Source organism: Physeter macrocephalus, chromosome 13, assembly GCF_002837175.3.
Source record: "Physeter macrocephalus isolate SW-GA chromosome 13, ASM283717v5, whole genome shotgun sequence".
Classification (NCBI taxonomy): Eukaryota; Metazoa; Chordata; class Mammalia; order Artiodactyla; family Physeteridae; genus Physeter; species Physeter macrocephalus.
In genome coordinates, this window is record NC_041226.1 from 26,318,710 (window position 1) to 26,338,545 (window position 19,836).

At 40.8% G+C, this 19,836-nt stretch overlaps 1 protein-coding gene across 1 annotated transcript in view; it reads left to right on the top strand.

Moving 5' to 3' along the window:
• Positions 1 to 19,836, top strand: part of KBTBD7 (kelch repeat and BTB domain containing 7) — a 133,073-nt gene that overhangs the window by 86,493 nt on the left and 26,744 nt on the right. The gene's annotated exons all lie outside the window — the stretch shown is intronic.

Sequence of the window (19,836 nt, forward strand, 5' to 3'; positions counted from 1 at the left end):
GTCACCATTTTTCATTCTCACCTCTAAAGCTAAAATTGCTGCTCAGACCCACTATATCAATCAGGAATATCCTTTTGGGCAAACTATTCATTAATTGTAGGAAAACTAGTTTAAAAGGACCATGTAAATGTCAGGCAAAGTATTTCTTCCAAAACAGATATGTTTGTGCCTTGAAGAAAAAGAAGAGCCAGGACTCTCAGATAAATTAATATCACCTTAATTTAGATCATCTTAAGAAAATAGAATAGAATTTTGTTTTCACGTACTGTAACTGAAAAATTCAGCCATGGCACTCACTTCAGGTACAGCCTGATCCAGGGTCTCAGTGTCTTCAGGGCTTTCTTTGTACAGAGAAGATATCATGGGGCAATGTGTTCCCTCATTTTGTGCGTTGATTAGAATATAGGGGCGGTTGTATGTAATGGAGACCCGTAATTGTGTAAATAAGTTTCTCATACGAAATTTCTCATGCGAAAGTCCAATCTGTTATGTTATCCCTCATCTAGAAAGTGGACTGGCACCCAGGCTTTTCTGTTTTCTTGTTCTGCTACCCTTGGGGTGTTGTCCCGATCCACGTGGTCCAAGCTGGTTCACCCTTGTGTCCACATTCCATCCATTAAAAGGGGAGGAAGGGGGAGGGGAGGACATGACCCTTCCCTGTGAGGGAAGTCGTGAGCATTGCTTCAGTTGCATGACATTGGCCAGATCTTAACTACGTGGACATACCTAGCAGCAAGAGTGCCTAGGAGAGGTAGTCTTTGTTCTGGGTCAACATGTATCTAGTTAAACTTCAAGGGTTCCTTCTTATGGAATGAGGGAAAAGGCTATTAGGTTGAACAGCAGTCTCTATCACACCATCTGTCAGGCCAGGTTTTGTCACATGGCGGCCAGAGTGATAACACCATCCTAGCAGTTACGGCAGTCAATGCAAGATGGCTAGGTCTCCTACCCCAGAAACACTCAGAGAGCTCCCTGGGCTCCCGCTACCGCCGTGTACAGAAAAGGCAAGGGCACTTCACCTTGTTTTGATTAAACAAAGCCTTCTAGGCTCAGTGTGTACTGGTACCGTACATCATGAGCCAAAGTCTCATATTGGCATTATATCGTAGAATATTCCAACTTCCTAAAAGGAAGGAAAAGAGTACTGAAAAATGGCTCTGTGTAATCAACGGCAGTATTAATTATCTTAAACAGCAAACATTGCTTCTAATGAAAATGTGAGCTATCAATTATAGAGTAGTGATGAAAACTGGACATTTCTTAGAGCAAAATAGGCTATTTAGCAACATTGTAGCATTTTCTGTGCCTGGATCATCTTTGCAGTGCTGTGTGAATATAAGCTACTCCTCTCCCCCTCTGTTGAAGCCCAGACCAATTAACCACCATAGTCTATTCAAAACTTAGTTTCTTGCTGAATTCTTATACCGCCTTCAGGTTAATCATAGTTCGTGCAATATACACGTATAGTGTCACTTTTTGTGTTTGTGAAAACTTCAAAACAGCTGCCAGGGAACATTTTGAGTAATTGCTTCTGTCAAGTATATAACTTTTATCATCATGATTTTCATTACAAATAGCCATACTTATTTTAAAAACACTCAAACAACCCTGATTTGCACATGGAACCCTAACGTCCGCCCGCGAGTGAAGAGTAAGTAATACTTGTGTTAGTAGTTGTATTTCTATTAGTACATGAATGAAGAATATGACTCCATTCTCTATTTCACTTCTTGTCTAAAGACAAGATTTTTGATATATGCTGTGACTGGGTTCTTCTCCATATTCTGTACTAGATACTGCTTGTTTAGTATCCCAGTCCCATTACTTTCCTGTACGGCCTCCTCACATGCTGGCATTATTCCATGTATTGATTTGTTTACTCTTTATTATATGTCTCCTGAACTAAAATGTGCACTCTTCATGGAGGAACCACGTCTATCTTTTCCGCAGCTCCTAACATAGTGCCGGGCACATCATCCGCATTCCATGAATGTTTGTTGAACAAAGAAAGAAATGTATTTCGTGCTTGTTTGCATTTATATGAGAAACACTTGCATTCAGAGCTCTCATCTTTTTGTCAGTTTTCCAGCTATGAGGGAGAGCTATTATTAAACTCTTTTGTCTGGTTGTCATAGCAACCCACTGGCCTCCAGAGCTACAGGTTATTTCTGATGGGCATATTCTCCTAGACAACCAAACACGCAGTGTTTTCAATTATGGAGTAATGATGCTATTATAAATCACATTTCTGACACTATATATTTCTCTATCTTTTATAAAGATGGCAGAGAATTAGAACGGAAACAAATCTGTTCGAGTCAACAAAGGCTAGGGGAAATAAAGCAGTATGACTCACATCTCTCCTCCCAACCCTTTCATATTTCCTTCCAAGTTCTCCACCTTTCCATAAGCACCTGTGAATTCACTTGGGTTTTCTGACCGAGCTGTTAAGAAGTTTTGAAAGTTAATTGCTACAAGACAAACTCTAAAAAAGCTCTGTTACAGCTTAAATAGTTTCTTTTTCTCCTCCTTGTTTCTTCCTTCCTTCCTCCCTTCCCTCCCTCCCTCCCTTCCTCCCTTCCTCCCTTCCTTCCTCCCTTCCTTTCTTTTTGGCCGCGCTCCGCCTTGCTGATCTTAGTTCCCCACCAGGGATCGAACCCGTTTCCCCCTGCGGTGGAAGCACGAAGTTCTAAACCACTGGACCACCAGGGAATTCCCAGTCCTTGCTTGTTTCTTAAATTTCATGTCAAATTAACAAATGATAATAGCCTTGCAAAAATTGAGATTTGCTCTGAAAAGTTTCAAAATGAGGTCTTTCCCAACCTCGTTCTTCCTTCCATTCATATTTTAGTGGCAAGAATTGAGAAGAGTTTTATTAAACTGGGTTAGTCATCATAGAAAACTCATTATCAGTTCAATAAAACAGGGTTTTTCTGGCCCATTCAACAAGGCATGATTGTAGTTTTTAAAAGGCAGAGTCTTCTTTTTTTTTTTTTTTTTTTTTTTGGCTGCGTGGCTTGTGGGATCTTAGTTCCCTGACCAGAGATGGAACCCAGGCCCTCAGCAGTGGAGAGCGCAGAGTCCTAAACCCTGGACCTCCAGGGAATTCCCAGCAGAGTTTATTTTCTAATGATGGATACCTTAGTGGGATTTTACATGTATGTTATGCTGGATTTTCTTTTCTGTAGGTTTTGGTCACATGCAGTAGGGAGAGTCAGGTACCACCTAGTTAGTAGATCCTATGAAAAATACTTCACTACACCCTTTCTCTGTGCAGTTCTAATGCTTTTGTCATACATACAGTTGTAATACCCATCAGTAAACTGTCCCATAACTTTATTTAAAAGAAGTGATACTGCATTTAGCTTATCTACTGGGCTTCGACATTATAAAAGCAGTAACACTTTAGTACATGCAACCATCTTCAACAAATAATATACAATGGGGATACTGTCAGGAAGACAAAGAGAAAGATAAGGAGGGATGGTATCGTCTGTAGTGTCAAGGTTGCAGATTTGGGTACCGAACACCTGGGGTATTTTGATTAACGTATTTTTAAGAACTTCATTTTAGTCTTCTAGAAATCTCCATGCACTGTTACTCTTTTAAATACGCTCTGAATCCTACACATTAGCTGAGATGTCAAAAATTTGAGACAGCTAAACCTAGATATCTGCCTATTGTAAAAATTGAAAATGGCCCAGTGGAAGGGAAGGATTCTCCAGGGCAGGATCAGATGTCCAGCCACACAGATCTTGCAACAATTCTTGACAAGATCACCAATTCCCAAGTCTAGTTCTCTTCTTTAGAAGTTAGGGTATTCAATAATCACTGCACCTTGATTTGGTTGGATTTGGGTACTGAGTCAGATTAAGCAAACTATCAAGGAACAAATATACAAAATCCGTAATATTCATACATTAACTTGCAAATAGAAAATAGAGCTTTTGCATTCAGGAGGGAGCCCCCAGTGCCCAATTTTTCCCTTGGGAGTGAAGAGTTTGGACCATGTACCAAGTGCCACAAATTCGCAGGGTGCCACCCAAGGGCCTGCGTCCCAAATCACATAGCTTGGGGAGCCTTGGGGAACCAACCAGCCAGCCTTGTCATTTGCAAGTCCTCCAGGACCACATTAAAAGAAGGAGTGATTTCAAATGCGTACTTAAGTACTTCCATGGCTATTCCCCTCCCTGGGCTCAGCACAGAGGGGACAGGCAAAAACACCCCTCCTCTAGTTTCTCCCTGAAAGGAGCTTTACTGCATACTTTCCCAGCTACTGCCTGAAGGTTCAGCTTCTCATCAGCTTGTGTGTGGATGCTGACGGGGATTCTCCCAGGAGACTGAAGGAGCCCTGACCAGTCCCCCTGCTTGCTCTCTAAAGCTCGCTCCAACAATACGAACAAGTCTCCAGCTTCTCTCTGGGAGGAGCTTGTCCACACATCCAGCCCTGCAACTTATCTGGCTGCCACCTGAAGGACTGGCTGCCAAGCCACCTTGCTCTGGAAGCCAACAGGGCACAGCTTTCACAACTACCCTGGAGCCCCATTAAACCAAGGGGCAGTTTGATACAGAAATGTCAGCAGGCTCAACACAGAGGGAACAGACAAAAATGCAAGGCTCTCCGTTTCTCCCCGCCAGGTGTTTGCATAATTTTCCAGCTTCTGCCCAAGGTTTGGGCTTCGAATTAGCCCACACCTGAGAGCTGACAAGGCATATAATTAGTCATCATGTGAGGGTCTGAACGGGCATGTGCCTTCTCCTTCCTGTGCCTTCTCCCCGCCTAGCTCACCCCAGCCATAAAGCCAAGTCTCCAGATACTCTGTGAAAAGAGTTTGTCAACATGTCTAGCACCCCACCTTCTATGGCTACAAGCTGAGGGACCGGTCCTAAATCTCCTAGCTCTGGATGGTGATGGGGCTCAGCAGTTATGAGTCCCCTGAGACCACAGAGAACAAAGAGGCATCTTTATATGGGTGCACAAGTGTTCCCAGCAGTGATTCCCTCTGGCTCAGCACAGAGTGAATAGGCTCATATACCCAGCTCCTGGTTTCCCTTTGATAGGGGCTGGACTGTAGAGCTAACATCCTGCCTTTCCCAGTTGCTGCCTGAAGGTCAGGCTTCCAATTAGCCTGCACTGGGGACCTGAAGGGACAGGCAATTAGTAGTCGTTTGGGAGCCTGAATGTGTGTGTGGGCATCTCCCATGCCTTTGGAGCAATAACGGGTCTTGGCACACCCGAATCTGCTAGAAGCCACCAAGAATAAGAACTGTGATTTGGATAAGCACAGAAGTTTGAGAGACGGGACTTCCCTGGTGGCGCAGTGGTTAAGAATCCGCCTGCCAATGCAGGGGACACAGGTTCGAGCCCTGGCCCGGGAAGATCCCACATGCCGTGGAGCAACTAAGCCCCTGCGCCACGACTACTGAGCCCGCGCGTCCTAGAACCCGTGCTCCACAACAAGAGAAGCCACCGCAATGAGAAGCCCATGCACCACAACGAAGACCCAAAGCAGCCAAAAATAAATAAATTAATTAAAAAAAAAAAGTTTGAGAGGCAATCAGGAGCTCAAGCCATGCCGAATGGCAAGATTCATCTCCAGCACAGGCTACTCTTTCTAAACTGGGAGAGGGGGAATTCCCTGGCAGTCCAGTGGTTAGGACTCCGTGCTTCCACTGCTTGGGGTCCGGGTTCAATCCCTGGTTGGGGAACTAAGATCCCACAAGCTGAGCGACCAAAAAAAAAGCACTGGGAGAACCAACACAGAGAGTCAAAGAAAATTAAGAAACAGAGAAATATTTTCCAAACAAAAGAACCAGATACAACCCCAGAAAAAAGACCTTAATGAAATGAAGATAATGACTTACCTGATAAAGTGCTCAAAGTAATGGTAATAAAAATGCTCACAAGTTCAGGAGAACAATGCATGAACAAAGTGAGAATTTCAACAAAGAGAAAACGTAAGATACTGTCTTATACTCAAAAATATTTTGATAACTGTATTTTAAAACAATTGATTTTGTATGTAATCCGATGTATTTTAATAGTTTTATTGAGATATAATTCACATACCATATAATTTCCCTACTTATAGCATATAATTTAATAGTTTTTGTATATTCAGAGTTGTGCAACCATCATTACAATTAAAATTTTTTTTCCATCACTTTAGAAAGAAACCCTGTATCCATTAGCAGTCGTTTCCCATTTTCCTTCAACTTCATCCCCTTCTCCAAGAGCTAGGCAACCGATAATCTACCTTCTGTCTCTATGGACATTTCATACAAATGAAATCACATCATACAAAATGTGGTCTTTCGTGTCTGGCTTCTTTTACTTAGCATAGTGGTTTCATGGTTCACCCATGCTGTGGCATGTATCAGTACTTCATTCCTTTTTATGGCCTGATGATATGCCGTTATATATGCCATTATTTGGACGTACCATATTTTATTATATACTCTCAGTTGATGGACATTAGGGCTTTTTCCACTTTTTGGCTATTATGAATCATGCTGCTATGAACATTCACCTACAAGTTTTTGTGTGGACATATACTTTCAGTTCTCTTGGGCATATATGTTTACCTTTTTGAGAAAGTGCCAGACTTTTCCAAAGCTGCTGCATCATTTTGCAATCCTTTCAGCAATGCAAGAAGGTTCCAATTTCTCCACATTAACAATTGTTATTTTTCTGTCTTTTTTATTATAGCCATCCTAGTAGGTATGAAGTACATTCTCATTGTGGTTTTGATTTGCATTTCCCTGGTATCAAACTGATGTTGAGCATTTTTCCATGTGCTTCTTGACCAAATGTATATCCTGTTTAGAGAAATGTCCTCTCAGATGTATTGCTCATTTTTCAATTGGGTTGTCTTTTTACTAAGTTGTAAGAGTTCTTAGTATATGCTGGATACTACTGCCTTATCAGATATATGATTTGCACATATTTTAATACAGTCTATGTGTTATAGGCTGACTTGTGTTCTCCTCACAATTCCTATGTTGAAGCCCTAATCCCCCACTACCTCATTTTGTGTCTGTATTTGAGGATAGGGCCTTTATGGAGGTAATTAAGTTAAAATGAGACCCACTCCCAGGATGGACCCTAATCCAATCTGACTGGTGTCCTTATAAAAAGAGTTGATTAGGACACATACAAAAACACCAGGGATGCATGTGCACAGAGGAAAGTCCATGTGAGGATACATCACAATGGTGGCCGTCTGCAAGCCAAGGGGAGAGGCCTCAGAAGAAACCAAACTTGCTGGCACTTGGACCTCTAGCCTTCAGAATTGTGAGAAAATACATTTCTGTTGTCTAGGCCATCCTTGCTGTGGTATTTTGTTATGGCAGCCTTCCAAACTAATATAGATTTTTTTTTTTCTTTTTTTGCGCTACGCGGGCCTCTCACTGTTGTGGCCTCTCCCGTTGCGGAGCACAGGCTCCGGACGCGCAGGCTCAGTGGCCGCGGCTCACGGGCCCAGCCGCTCCGCGGCACGTGGGATCCTCCCGGACCGGGGCACGAACCCGTGTCCCCTGCATCGGCAGGCGGACTCTCAGCCACTGCGCCACCAGGGAAGCCCACTAATATAGATTTTGATACTGGAACTGAGGTGCTGCTGTTTTAAGTGCTTAAAAATGTAGAAGTGGCTTTGGAACTGGGTAATGGGTAGAGGCTGGAAGAATTTTGAGTGATGTTAGAAAAAGCCGAGGTTGCCTCGAGGAAACTATTGGTAGAAATATGGCTGTTAAAGTTGCTTCTGGTGAGACTAATGCCGAAAACTCAGTCTCTGTACACCGGTGCAGAATTGAATCTTGGAGACAGAGGTTTTGGGTGAAGTAGAAAAGAAGAGCTTTATTGCTTTGCCGGGCAAAGGAGGACACAGCAAGCTTCTGCCCTTGAAAACTGTGTGTCCCCACCCAGGAGGATTTGTTGAGGAGTTGTTGGTTTTTTTTAATTTATTTTTTATTTTTGGCTGCGTTGTGTCTTCGTTGCTGTGTGCAGGCTTTTCTCTACTTGTGGTGAGCGGGGACTACTCTTCGTTGCGGTGCGCAGGCTTCTCATTGTGGTGGCTTCTCTTTGTTGTGGACCATGGGCTCCAGGCACATGGGCTCTAGGTGCACGGGCTTCACTAGTTGTGGCTCACAGGTTCAGTAGTTGTGGCACGTGGGCTTTAGAGTGCAGGCTCAGTAGTTGTGGCGCACGGGCTTAGTTGCTCCGTGGCATGTGGGGGTCTTCCCGGACCAGGGATCGAACCCACGTCCCCTGCATTGGCAGGTGGATTCTTTACCACTGCGCCACCAGGGAAGTCCTGGTGAGGAGTTTTATAGCAATGACTCAAGGGTGGGGTTGATAAAACTAGGGTGTGTGCAGGGCCTGCACTCCTGTAATCTGGTCTCAGGTAATCTTCTGATGAGGTTCTCTGGTTGCTTTAATCTGGCCTCAGGTGGTCTTCTCTGGAATGAAGAATGCTGACATCTTTCATTTGTTGGGGGTTTTAGTTCTATAAAGGGCTTAAAGATATTGTTATGTCTATCCCTTGAGGTGGGAACCAGGACCCTGTCCCAAGGCTGCACTCTTGTTTCTTGACTGCTCCTCCCTTGTCTCTGCATCCCCTCCCTTCCCTGATTAGCAGCTGTTTGAATCTGCCTTTTGGGACTCAGGGAAGGTCATGGAGGCTGGAGTCTGTTCCCTACAAACAAGGAACGGGGGACATGGAAAGGCTTCCCCAGTAGCCCCACAGGATGCTGCTTGGTTTCAAGACCTCAGATGGAAATAAGGAACGTGTTATTGGACATTGGAGGAAAGCTGATCCTTGTTATAAAGTGGCAAAGAACTTAGCTGAATCGTGTTCTAGTGTTTTGTGGAAGGTAGAACTTTGAGTGATGAACTTGGATGTTTAGCTGAGGAGATTTCTAAGCAAAGGATTCAAGGTGTGACTTAGCTTTTTCCTTGTTGCTTGTAGTAAAATGTGGGAGGAGAGAAACTGAAGAAGGGAATGTTAAGCAAAAAGAAACCAGAAAGTGAAGATTTGGAAAGTTCTCAGCCTATCCTTATTGCAAAAAAATGAGAAAGCATGTTCCAGAGAGAACATCAAGGATATAGCAGAACAATCACTTGATAAAGAGATTATGGATGTGAGTCCTGGATCTAATCAGCCATTTCAGCAGAGGCCAGGAAAGGGACAAAACAGAGGAAGGCTATTGAACTTCTGGGATTCAACAGAGGGGATGACAGAGCTGTTCTCTGTGAACATGCCTTATCTTTCAAGAAAAGGGAAGAATGACCCTGAGGGTGATTCTGAGACTGGGAGGGCTGCCACTCCCACAGGGTCCCTGAGTTTCAGCAGGACAGGCTGCCCAGGGCCTCAGGGCTGGAGCTGCTCCCTGGAGCCTGAGCAGGGGGAGTTGGGGGGAGGGCCACTACCTTAGTGGGCCTGAGGTCAGAGTATCAAGCCAAAGAATATTATTCTTGAGCTTTAAAATCAGGGAATTTTTCCTGCTAAGTTTTGGGCTTGCTTGGGACCCATGACCCCTTTCTTCTCTCCAATTTCTTCCTCTTGGACCAGGAATGTCCGTTGTATGCCTGTCCCACCATTGTATTTTGGAAGCAGATAATTTGCTTTTACAGGTTCACAGCTTAAGAGGGATTTTTGCCTCAGAATGAATCAAACCTCAAGTCTCTCCCACACTTGATTTATTTATTTATTTTTAAATATTTATTTATTTATTTTTGGCTGCGTTGGGTCTTTGTTGCTGTGGGCGGGCTTTTCTCTAGTTGTGGCGAGCAGGGGCTACTCTTCGTCGCGGCGCACGGGCTTCTCATTGCGGTGGCTTCTCTCGTTGCAGAGCACGGGCTCTGGGTGCGAGGACTTCAGTTGTGGCACGTGGGCTCAGTAGTTGTGGCTCACGGGCTCAGTAGTTGTGGCTCGCAGGCTTTAGAGCGCAGGCTCAGTAGTTGCGACGCACGGGCTTAGTTGCTCTGCGGCATGTGGGATCTTCCTGGACCAGGGCTCCAGCCCACATCCCCTGCATTGGCAGGCGGACTCTCAACCCCTGCGCCACCAGGGAAGTCCTCCACACTTGATTTAGATTATACTTAGTTGAAACTTGGTACTTCAAGCGGATGCCAGAATGGGTTAAGGCTTTTGAGCTGTTGGGATGGAGATGAGTCTATTTTGCATGTGGGACATACATGAATTTGGGGGTCCAGATGGTAAACTGTTATGGACTGAATAGTGTCCCCCTAAAATGTATATTTGAAAACTTAATCCCCAGTACCTCAGAATGTGACTGTATTTGGAAATAGGGCCTTGAAAGAGGAAATTCAGTTTAAAAGATTGGATTAGGCCCTCCTAATCCAATCTGACTGGTATCTTTATAATATAAGGAGATCAGGACATGCAAAGAAACAGCAGGGATGCACATGCACAAGGAAAGACCAGGTGAGGATACAGAGAGAAGGCAGCCATCTGCAAGCCAGGGAGACAGGCCCCAGAAAAAAACAAACCTGCTGGCACCTCGATCCCAAACCGTGAGAAAGTTAATTTCTGTTTTTGAGGCCATCCTGGCTGGGGTGTTTTGTTATGGCAGCCCCAGAAAACTAGTACATCATGGGTTATCTTTTCCCTTTCTTCTTCTTCTTTTTATTTTTTTCTTTTTTGGCCTCACAGTATGGCATGCAGGATCCTAGTTCCCCGACCAGGGATCGAACCTGCACCCTGCATTGGGAGTGCGGAGTCTTAACCACTGAACTGCCAGGGAAGTACCTCTCTTGCTAGTGTCCCTTGAAGCACAAAAGGTTTTAATTTTTCTGAAGCTCAATCAATCTATTTTTTCTTTCTTGTGCTTTTGGTTTTATGTCTAAGAAGGGAAAGCCCTATCCTTAGGTCATAAAGATTTATTCCTACATTTTCTTCTCCAAAAGTTTTATAGCTTTACATTTAGGTTTCTTATCCATTTTAAAAAATTTTATTTTTTTGAAGTATAGGTGATTTACAATGTTGTGTTAATTTCTGCTGTACAGCAAAGTGATTGTTATAAATATATATACATTCTTTTTCATATTCTTTCCCATTATGGTTTATCACAGGATACTGAATATAGTTCCCTGTGCTATGTAGTAGGACTTTGTTGTTTATCCATTCTATATATAATCGTTTGCATTTGCTAATCCCAAATTCCCAAGCCCTTCCTCCCCCTTCCCCCACCCCCTTGGCAACAAGTCTGTTCTCTATGTCTGAGTCTGTTTCTGTTTCATAGATAAGTTCATTTGTGTCATATTTTAGATTCCACATAAAAATGATATATGATATTTTTCTGTTTTTGACCTACTTCACTTAGTTTGGTAATCTTTTCTGTTTCATAGATAAGTTCATTTGTGTCATATTTTAGATTCCACATAAAAATGATATATGATATTTTTCTCTTTCTGACCTACTTCACTTAGTATGATAATCTCTAGGTCCATCCATGTAACTGCAAATGGCATTTATTTCATTCTTTTTTATGGCTGAGTAGTATTTCATTGTGTGTGTGTGTGTGTGTGTGTGTGTATTCCATTGTGTGTGTATAGTATATATATATATAAAATATTCCATTGTGTGTATGTGTATATATACATACATACATACATACATACATACCACATCTTCTTTATCCATTCCTCTGTTGATGGACATTTAGGTTGTTTCCATGTCTTGGCTATTGTGAATAGTGCTCCTCTGAAGATAGGGGTGCATGTATCTTTTTGAATTATAGTTTTGTCTCAGTATATGCCCATGAGTGGGGTTGCTGTATATGATCCATTTTGAATTAATTTTTGTGTATGGTATTATGAAGGGGTCAACTTCATTCTTTTTACATGGGGATATTGAATTATTCCAGGACCACTTGTTGAAAAGACTATTCTTTCCCCCATTGAATGGGCTTGGCATCCTTGTTAAAATTCAGATGATCATAAAAGTAAAGGTTTATTTCTGGAGTCTCAATTCTATTTCAGTAATTTATGTGTCTACCTTTTGCCAGCACCACACTGTCTTAGTCCTGATTTCTGTAGCTTTGTGGTTAAGTTTGGAAATCAGGACGTGTGAGTCCTCTAACTTTGTTCTTCTGTTTCAAGACTGTTTTGGCTATTTGTAATTCCTTTCATTTCCATATGAATTTTAGGATCAGCTAAGGATTTTGATAATGATTTGTGTTGCACCTAGATCAATTTGTTGAATATTTCTATCTTAACACCATTAAGTTTTCCAATATGTGAACAGGGGCTATCCTTCACTTATTTAGATATGCTTCAGTTTCTTTCAGCAATGAGTTGTAGTTTTTTTCAGAGTACATATTTTGCACTTATTTTCTTGAACTTATTTGTAAGCATTTTATTCTTTTTGATGTGGTTATGAATGGGATTATGTTAATTTCTTTTTTTAGTGTAATCCTATGTATTTTATTTCTGGCGTTTATTTATTTATTTATTTAGGCCATGCCACACGGCTTGCAGGGATCTTAATTCCCCGACCAGGGATTGAACCCGTGCCTCCTGCAGTGGAAACGTGGAGTCCTAACCATTGGACCGCCAGGGAATTCCCTTTATTTCAGGCATTTAAACAGTTCTTCTGAGATGAGATCTATAGAGTTCACCAGACTGTCAAATATGTTCAAAGGAAAAAAAATAGAAAGCCCTACTCTGCGTTGTAGCCAATGATCTTTATAGAACACAAATCTGACCATGTCTCTTCACTGATTAAAACTTGCAACTGACTGCCCATGGCCTCAGACAAAAGTCCATTTTCCTTAACATAGCTTGTAAGTCCTGTATGCGTTGTCACTGCTTGCCTGCCTTTCTGGCCTATCTCTGTACCTCTGCCTCATCCTCATACTTTGTGCTCTGATCTTAGTAAACTACTCTTAGATCCTTGAAAACACCCTTCTTCTCCCTCGCCAAGACCTTTGCATGTGCTCGTCCCTCATCCTGTAACCCTTTTCTCTGCACCTCATGGCCTCACCAATGCCGACTCACTCTTCAGTTCTCAGGTTAGACATACTTACTCCAGGAAGCCTTCCTTGACCCTGACATCTGGGCTCGGGCTTCTCCAATGAGCTCTCCCGGTCTCTAGTGCTTCCACTGACAATCTGTGTGTGTTAGAACTTGCCTGTCTGCTTATCTGTACCCTTACAGGATTGTAATCTTAATAAGAGCAGACATTCTGTCTTTTCCCTCTGTTTTCTCCTATACTCTGCTGGCAGGAACAGAACTTGGTCTGGAAAGTGATTTCTAACTCTGATGTGTTTTATTATCCTCAAGTTTTTGTAATTTCCTTATTTCTGTATATAATACCAAGATTTCCCCACATTCCAGTCTAAAAACATTGGGACTGTCTGTGATGTTTGTCTTTATTACTAAGTTACAGTTAGTGGTCAAATGAAGTTGAATTTTTTTGTCTGTATTTTATCTCACATTATTGTTTGGCTCTATATTTCAACACTCAAAATGATAGAATTAGAAATTACCCTAAAAATCAACCAACCAGTTTTGCTTGTTTCAGTTCCACAGCATTCCTGATATATGATCATTCAGATTCTGCTTGAATACCACCAGTGAAAGAGAGTTCATTATTTTGAAGAAGGTTCTTTTTTTTTTGGCTGCACTGCACGGCTGTGGGATCTAAGTTCCCCCTACCAGGGATTGAACCTGTGCCCCCTGCAGTGGAAGCCTGGAGTCCTAACCACTGGACCGCCAGGGAATTCCCACAGAGTTCATTATTTCACTCTTCTAAATTTGTTTCTCTTTGCTTGGATTAAGAAAAGAAAAGGGGAAAAAACCCACAAGATTTTCTAAGTTGAAGAAGAAGATGGAGTCTAGGATTTAGGATACCACTAGAGATACCACCAATCCACCTACCTTTTTATTATTTGTTTTACATGAGAAATACTGTCATGTCATCTGCTAAAAATTGTGCATATATTAGCCACACCATCTACGGAAAAATCAGGTCAGCAAAGATTTCATGAAATGATTGCATCTGATAATGCTTTTCAATTTCAAGACCTCCTGTGTCATTATTTTAAACAACCCAACGATTATAGCCATAATGTGAATAAGTACACCATAATACTGGTAGGCCACACATGATAATTCAGCATTATGGTTAAATCCCCTGTGAAGCACAAGAGCCCATAGCAAAGTAAAAAATATTGTACTTCGCATTGAAACAAGTATTGTTGTATCAAAACAAATTAGAAAACTTGAGAGTATTGTATAATAATTTTAAATATATTTTTTTCATGCTATACTTGAGGAAAGATGGATTCAATTTCAGGAGAATGAAGAGGTCTTGTGGGGATTTTCTAGTTTTAGAAATAGACTATACATGGAACTCTCTTCAATACTCTGTAATGACCCACATGGGAACAGAATCTAAACAACAGTGGATATATGTATATGTATAACTGACTCACTTTGCTGTACAGCAGAAACTAACACAACATAGTAAATCAACTCTACTCCAATAAAAAAAAATAAAAATAAATTTTTTGAAAAAAGAAATCGATTATATAGATTCTTTTTGGAGTAACAAGTTATAATATACCTTATTTTGGGGGCAAAATTAGAATTCTTTTTATGTATATTAAGGAGCTCTTCAAAGACAATAAAATTTAACCTCTCAAAGCAAAATGTTCATACATTTTCTTAGTCTATTCTTGATTACTCACTTGCTTGCTGGATTTGAAGAACATTTTCCTTTTGACTCACAGATGTGTTTTGATGCTTAACCAAGGTCTTTGCTTCACCCTCATCTAATAAGGGGAACACTCAAGATTTTATAGATTTAGACTGACATGTTCCTGGTTGGATTATTTTCATTTTGGTACACTTCCTTCCAGTCTTTTATTGAAAATGTTTTCTTACATACATTTTATATATCATACTATAGATATGATTTTATATGATTTTGCCATACTTTCTTATTTCACAAAAAGTTCTCCCAACATAATTGTACATGTGCACAAATTAATATGATAGAGACTATATATATATACAAGGATGCTTATTACCGTATTATTTATAATAGCAACATATTTAAAACGCCATTAATGTTCATCAGCAAATATTCAGATCCTAAGCATATAAACAAAAATTCAGTAAACAAACATTTATACTACAGAATTGTATGCAGCCATTAAAAAGAATGAGGTGGATCTGTGTGTTTTGATGTGGAAAGTTGTTGCCATTGAATTTGTTGTTATCTGGACTGTGTGACATCTGAAACCCCTTCCTGTTTGGACAGCCTGAGACTGTTTGAAGTCTCCTAGGGACAGGACTTTTCTACAAAAGCAAAAAAGTTTGCAGGTAGGTACTTTCCCAGACTCCTGGCAGAGAGCTTGTGGGCAAAATTTATGAGCATGTATGTTCTTTCCTAGGACTTTGAATCTCAGGAAGTGACACAAAGAAACAGGGTATTTAGAATTCTTTCTGGTCATGGCAGCAGTAGTGGAAAGAACATCTATGTGCTGGGGCAGGAGAGTAACAGCATATAAATAAACCCTTTAATGTGGCTTTTTACTTTCAAAATTTGTATCACACATTTGTGGCAACATGGATGGACATTGGGGGCATTATGCTAAGTGAATATGTGAGAGAGAGAAAGACAAATACCACTTATATGTGGAATCTAAAACCAAAACAAATGAACAAACCAAACCAAACTCATAAATACAGAGAACAGATTGGTGGTGACCAGAGGGGAAGGGTGTTGTGAGGAAGAGTGAAATGGGTGAAGGGGGTCACTTGTATGGTGACAGATGGTAACTAGACTTATTGTGGTGATAGTGTATACAAATGTCAAATTATTATGTTGTACACATGAAACCAGTATGTTATATACCAATTTTACCTCAATTTAAAAAAAAAGAAAGAAAAAAAATCAGTAAAAAAAAAAAAGGTATTATATACAGTTGGTTCAGAATTCAAAGAGTACAAAGGAAAGGTCCCCCCTCTTTTCTCCCGTCCTTCTTATCCCTGTCCCCTAAACACCTGGTTTTCTTTTTTTTTTTTTAACACCTGGTTTTCTTTTCCAGTGTTTTTAATTTTGTGTGTGTATCCTTTCAGAAATATTTTATGGACATACACTACAGTATGTGAATCTATATAAGCTACTTCTGATCTTGGAGCATATTCTGTATCCCAAGTCAGGAACCTGTTCATTCTTTGTTTTATAGCTACAGAATAGACACTACATACATACATACAAAGGTGTTATAATTCAGTCAGTTTGTATTGGTGGACATTTGGGTGATGTACAGTCTTTTGCTCTTACAAACAATGCTGTTGTGAATACCCGTGTACTTGTGATCTTTCATGCCTCTGCCAAAATATCTGTAGGATAAATTTCTCAAAGGATAGGTACATTTGGAATTTTGATGAGGTATTACAAAATCCCCCCTCGGAAAGTTTACGCCAATTTATGCTTCCACCAGCAATGTGTAATGGTGCCATTTCCCAGAAATGTGTTATTAGACTTACTGATTTTGCTCTGACTTGATTTTGACTTTAGTTCTAGCTGCCTGAGAAATCTTGGTTTTCCTGCACATTTTCTGAGCTGGTTCTTTGCCTTTCCAACAAATTCCTTTTTCTTTCTTTCTTTCTTTTTTTAAAAATTAACCAGAGGAAGTTTCTGTTGTTTGCAACCAAGAATCTAGACTGGTATGATGTCTATGATACATTGTTCAGAGCAAAATCAAGTTGAGGAATAACATGCTTACGGTGATTCTCATTTTTTTTTTTTTTTGGCCGCGCTGCCTGGCTAGCAGGATCTTAGTTCTCCGACCAGGGATGGAACCTGGGCCCATTGCAGTGGAAGTGTGGAGTCCTAACTACTGGACTGCCAGGGAGTTCCCTGGTGATTCTCATTTTTATAAAAACAAAAATCAAAACAAAATCACCTGCATGTAGGTGTCCAAAAGAAATATCTGGAAGGATACATTCTAGACAGTGTCTGGTTACCTCTGGATAGAGGAGCTGTCAGAGGAGGTTAGGGAAACACCTTAACTTTCTCCCTCATACACTTGATTATTATTGGAATTTTTTTACAATGAGCATATATTACATTTACACTTTTTGAAGTTTTGTTTTTATTCTGGCAGCTCTATATTTGATACCTTCCAAGTGGGAGAGAATTCTTTTATTGTTGTTGATGATATTTTTGTGTTGGCTTGTTTTACATTATCTAGTATTTCAATGTAAAGAGTAAAGCACAGACTAATAAATGAAATATCTGTGTATCCACCACCTAGCTTTCACATTATTAACAATTTACCATATTTTGTTCAGTTTTTTTTATAAAGGAAGAAGGCATTTAGGGACTTCCCTGGTAGTCCAGTGGTAAAGAAACCACCGTCCAATGCAGGGGACGTGGGTTCGCTCCCTGGTCAGGGAACTAAAATCCCATATGCTTCAGGGCAACTAAGCCCGCGTGCCATAACTACTGAGCTTGAGCGCTTCAACGAGAGAGCCCTCGTGGTGCAAACTACAGAGCTCACGCACTCTGGAGCCCACGCGCCACAACTACAGAGAGGAAGAAAAACCCGGACGCCACAACTAGAGAGAAGCCCACATGCCGAAATGAAAAGCCCGTGTGCCACAACTAAGACCTGACGCAGCCAAAAAAATAAGGAAAATAAGCAAATAAAATTAAAAAAAAAATAGTTTAAAAAGAAAGAAAGCATTTAGATACACGTAATGCTCTGCGAATGTCCTTCCCTAATCCCACGTACTTCCTTCCACTCCAGTAGGTAACCCTTGGCCTGAGGTGAATGGTATCAGTCCCATGAAGACCTTTAAAAAATATTTACTGCAGGTATACTCATAAAGAAATGACGGGATTTTGGGGGGATATTTTACATTTTTAATAAAATTATATCATGGACTTCCCTGGTGGTGCAGCGGCCAAGAATCTGCCCGCCAATGTAGGGGACACTGTATGATCCTTTTAATGTGCTGTTGGATTCTGTTTGCTAGTATTCTGTTGAGGATTTTTGCACCTATGTTCATCGGTGATATTGGCCTGTAGTTTTCTTTCTTTGTGACGTCTTTGTCTGGTTTTGGTATCAGGGTGATGGTGGCCTCATAGAATGAGTTAGGGAGTGTTCCTCCCTCTGCTATCTTTTGGAAGAGTTTGAGAAGGATAGGTGTTAGCTCTTCTCTAAATGTTTGATAGAATTCGCCTGTGAAGCCATCTGGTCCTGGGCTTTTGTTTGTTGGAAGATTTTTAATCACAGTTTCAATTTCAGTGCTTGTGATTGGTCTGTTCATATTTTCTATTTCTTCCTGGTTCAGTCTCGGCAGCTTGTGCATTTCTAAGAATTTGTCCATTTCTGCCAGGTTGTCCATTTTATTGGCATACAGTTGCTTGTAGTAATCTCTAATAATCTTTTGTATTTCTGCAGTGTCAGTTGTTACATCTCCTTTTTCATTTCTAATTCTATTGATTTGAGTCTTCTCCCTTTTATTCTTGATGAGTCTGGCTAATGGTTTATTTGTTTCTATTTCATTTATTTCTGCTCTGATCTTTATGATTTCTTTCCTTATACTAACTTTGGGTTTTGTTTGCTCTTCTTTCTCTGGTTCCTTTAGGTGTAAAGTTAGATTGTTAATTTGAGATTTTTCTTGTTTCTTGAGGTAGGATTGTATTGCTATAAACTTCCCTCTTAGAACTGCTTTTGCTGCCTCCCATAGGTTTTGGATGGTCATGTTTTCGTTGTCAATTGTCTCTAGGTATTTTTTGATTTCCTCTTTGATTTCTTCAGTGATCTCTTCGTTAGTTAGTAACGTATTGTTTAGTCTCCATGTGTTTGTGGTTTTTACATTTTTTTCCCCTGTAATTGATCTCTAATCTCATAGCATTGTGGTCGGAAAAGATGGTTGATATGATTTCAGTTTTCTTAAATTTACCGAGGCTTGGTTTGTGACCCAGGATGTGATCTATCCTGGAGAATGTTCCGTGTGCATTTGAGAAGAAAGTGTAATCTGCTGTTCTCGGATGGACTGTCCTATAAATATCAATTAAATCTATCAGGTCTATGGTGTCATTTAAAGCTTGTGTGTCCTGCTCCTAGGTTGGGTGCATATATATGTATAATTGTTATATCTTCTTCTTGGATTGATCCCTTCATCATTATGTAGTGTCTTGTCTCTTGTAACATTCTTTATTTTAAAGTCTATTTTATCTGAAATGAGTATTGCTACTCCAGCTTTCTTTTGGTTTCCACTTGCATGGAATATCTTTTTCCATCCCCTCACTTTCAGTCTGTATGTGTCCCTAGGTCTGAAGTGGGTCTCTTGTAGACAGCATATATGTGGGTCTTGTTTTTGTATCCATTCAGCAGGCCTGTGTCTTTTGGCTGGAGCATTTAATCCATTCACATTTAAGGTAATATCGATATGTATGTTCCTATTACTTTTTTTTTTCATCCCAGAAAAAAAAAAGTTAAGAGAGAGAAAGCTCCTAAAACTTTTATTTTTAAACATCTTTATTGGAGTATAATTGCTTAACAATGGTGTGTTAGTTTCTGCTTTACAACAAAGTGAATCAGTTATACATATGTTCCCATATCTCTTCCCTCTTGCATCTCCCTCCCACCCTCCCTATCCCACACCTCTAGGTGGTCACAAACCACCTAGCTGATCTCCCTGTGCCATGCGGCTGCTTCCCACTAGCTATCCACCCTATGTATGGTACTGTATATATGTCCATGCCACTTTCTCACTTCATCACCGCTTACCCTTCCCCCTCCCCATATCCTCAAGTCCATGCTCTAGTAGGTCTGTGTTTTATTCCC